This window comes from Ambystoma mexicanum, chromosome 12, assembly GCF_040938575.1.
Source record: "Ambystoma mexicanum isolate Mex_15411 chromosome 12, UKY_AmexF1_1, whole genome shotgun sequence".
NCBI lineage: Eukaryota > Metazoa > Chordata > Amphibia > Caudata > Ambystomatidae > Ambystoma > Ambystoma mexicanum.
Window position 1 is genome coordinate 466,489,525 of NC_090936.1, and position 3,754 is coordinate 466,493,278.

The following is a 3,754-nucleotide window of genomic DNA, read 5'->3' on the forward strand; positions in this document are numbered from 1 at the left end:
AACTCTTTGTTTCCATAGTGCCTGGTAGGGAGGGCGATCACATATCAAAGAACTCCACCTGCAGATGGATAGTCAAGTGCATGCACCCCCAAGGCAGACTCTACCAGAGGTACAAGAGCTACCTTAGCTTTCATTGCAAACGTCCCTCTAGACGCCATCTGCAAAGCTGCTACATGGAATTGCATCCATACATTCACACAGTATTATTGCATTGACACACACTCTAAAGCAGAGTCACAGGTGGGACAAGCGGTTCTAAAACATCTTTTTTCTGCTGTACCTTCTAACTTCCCACCTCCTTCCCAGATACTGCTCGCTAATCTATTCAGAGCATATGATCTAAGCAGATTCACTAGCTCCAGAAGGGATACATTACTCACTGTAATCGTATTTCTGGTGCTTGTATCTGCTTAGATTCACATGTGCCCACACTTCCACCCCTTCTGGAGTAGAAGGCGCATAGATGTTTTCTTGGTTATCACTGTCTCTGCTTTATCATATATGTACTTGCGCTACACTTCGTTCAACCTCATGTCAGAAACAAACAATCTGATGGACCTTGACCCGTGAAGGACCATGGGTACAGTGCACGTCACACTAGGGATAGTATTACTAACACACCCTGTCGACGTCCGTTTTCGAGTTTCAAAAGCAAATATTGTAATACTCTGCAACTTCCACTAGATGTCGGACTATGTAGAGCATGTGAATCTATGCAGATACAAGCACCAGAAATACGATTACGGTTAGTAATGTTTCCCATATAGCATTTATAATTATTCTGCTGTTATAGTCAGTACCACTATCATTGAAAATCCGGTTTCAGAGCGATTGGTACCATGTGTTATTCCGTATGGATTTCCGTGGCAAGTTCCCATCCACACATTTGCTCATCTGTACCAAAACCTAAAGAACCAGGCACTACAGTTGGGTTTGTCGACCCACCGAATTGTAAAATCCAGTCTGGTTTTTAGCACATCCAAAAAATGTGCAATACATCCCCATTGAACATTATCATGTCTAACCATTTTCTTTTTGGATAGCCTGAAACAACTTGAGTTTACTTTTTTGTGGGTCCACAACCCCAAATCAAGTAAGGGCATCATATCATGAAACCAATTGCTGAAGGGGGGATTGAAGAAGGCCTCAGAGGATTTAAAAGTAGAGCAATGGGAGGCTAGCGCGAAAGGCAGCTGTAATAAAGAAATGTGCAAGGGAAATAGCTTTGCGGATAGAGGAACACAAGCCAAGGCAGATTCAAAGCAACCTCCTATTTTAGCTAAAAGGACAAAAATGCCAGGAGGGCAGTGGGAATGGAAACAGTTAAAAGAAAGAGGCTACATCAGCCAACAAGCAGCTGTAAAAGAAACAGATGAAAAAGAAGCTGCGCCAACCAAGAAGCAGCATACCTGGAAAGAAATTGCAAAGGGGATGTGGTTTCAAAAACAATGATATAGAAGAAATCAAAAAGATGAAGCAGAAATCAAAAGGATGAAGCACTATGAGGCTGCCAAGATACTTTAAGGGGAAAACACGAACACATTCAATCCTACAGGCAACAGGAAATCTAAACAGCACGGGAAACAAGTGTCGGCAAAGCCAACAGTGTTGGATTTTGTGTAGGCATGGGATCGGTATTTGCCAGGCAGTGACATAATTGTAATACCTGGCTATAAAATATAAAGTCCTAGGTATGTGCTCTGGAAAATGCCAAATACCTATACCCTTGCCAAAGCGGTTGGCTTTACCAATGCTTGTTTTTAACAGGAATCCGTGCAAGCAACGGATATGAGGATACAGCTATGGTTTACAAATCAAATCGCTGAAGGTGCACTTACTGAAGTCATTTTTGTTTCACCAGGAGAAAGTTAACAGCTGAAATTAAGCCATTAACTCCAAGAAGACTGGAAATCAGAACGGGCCGGCCTAACACAGCACAAAGTATGTGGATACTGATTGGTGGACAGGTGGATGTGTTTCAGGCTGGCAGAGTGAGGCAGTGAGTGGAAATCGCCATTGGGATTAGCATGACCATGGCAGTCACTGGGGGGTAAATAGCCAAACAAAATTCACAAGCTGTATGTCCCTCCTCACATCCCATCCCCTTCCTACCTGTACTTCAGTGCAGACATTTTCGCTTATATGTGGCACATAAGAGCCAGCTAATAGCCAAAGGTAAAAAGGGTGCACAAGCCAAGCGGTAGCAAAAAAGCAAACCACACATGGGAAACCAGGTGTACCAGCTGATGGGCAAGGGAGTGCATCGGGCACAGGGCATCACAGGGAGAAAGTGCAAGTGGGAAGAGGACGCAGGATCTAAGGCAGCAGAAATGGAAACAGCAAGGGGCTTTCTGCTGAAAAGCAGAAGGCAGTAGAACATCAAATTGCAAGTGAGAAAAGAGTAACACAAGTCAAGCAGGCAACAGCAAATGAAACAAGGGGACAAAGGGGGTATAACAGCAACGAGATAGCAGGTATGGAAAGGAAACAGCAAGCGTCACACAGACTGCCGAAAACAAAAGGCAGCAGAAAGAAAAGGCTGTAAATTGTGGGATCTAGGGAGCAGCATGGATGAACAATTCTACACAAAAGAGTGTCGCGAAAGACTCTGAATAAGCCAACAAGCTCCAGAACATGAACCGAGGGGGAAAGAGATGCCAATGTAGTAAAAGCCTTTCTACTGAGAATGAGCAAGTCCAAATAACCTTTTCAGTGGGATGGTGCCCACTCAGGGAGGTCTCCACCAACAGATTTTGGCAAAGGGGTTGCAAGGTCTCGTCAGCCAATTGACAATGGAGAAGGGAGTAGACTCGGGAGGATAGCTCAGGGGCAACGTGCTCGCCTTGGAAGCAAGACGACAGCGAGCAACACAGGTTCGATCCCTGGGTCCACGCTTAGAAACCTCTGGGTATTGAGCACGTTATAAATAACCTATCATATCATACAATACAGGATTCAGGATAAACGGGGGCAGCAAAGGGTGAAAGAAACTGTAAGAGGAGGCGAGTGGATGAGGCAGCAAAGGTCGGCAGCAGGTGGATTATAGACTGTCTAAACAAGAGAAATCCAAGAAGAGCACACACACACACTCCTTAAGGTAGCAAGTAAAGACTGCAGAGGGAGGGAGCTGGGTAAGCAAAGAGACAGCCGAGAAGAAAACTGCAAAGGGGAAAGAAACTGTGCCAGCCACAATGAAAAGAAGCCGCCGAGAAGGAGTCGGCGAGCAGGCGGGGATGGTAGAAGAGGAGGAAGTAGCAGGACTGGAGCACCAGCTTTAGCAATGAAGAGTTTCAAGATATCAACACCAAGGAGAAACCCTCTGCCTGCACCCATAGAATGGCCAAAACCTTAAGAGCTGGTCACAGAAGATTTGGGAGAGCCATGGGTCACCATAGAAGGCATAACCGCAATCTGCCACAATAAGAGCGGCAAGCACACGGGAAGCAGGGGAGTGTAAGGTGCCAGTGTGGCATACCGTTTGGTAGTGAAGACAAATATTCTATGGTATTACTTTTCAAGTGGATCAATTGTGTGTGATATAAAAAATATAGATTATCCTCAGATCACTAAGAATGTATGTTCAGAGACGCTGCCTGCATGCTCTACAAGAACTGGTCGTAGTGGATGTCTTTTTTTAAAAAAAAATGTAAGGGTGGGATTTGACAGCTAATCTGCATGTTATGTCTCATGCCAATCATTGGATGAAGAAAAGATTTGTTTCATTGTCTAAGCTTTTCATTATTTATTTTAACAG

General features: G+C 44.5%; 1 protein-coding gene across 5 annotated transcripts in view; it reads left to right on the forward strand.

Moving 5' to 3' along the window:
• HIPK2 (homeodomain interacting protein kinase 2) overlaps positions 1–3,754 on the forward strand; it is a 668,258-nt gene that overhangs the window by 636,390 nt on the left and 28,114 nt on the right. The window lies entirely within an intron of this gene.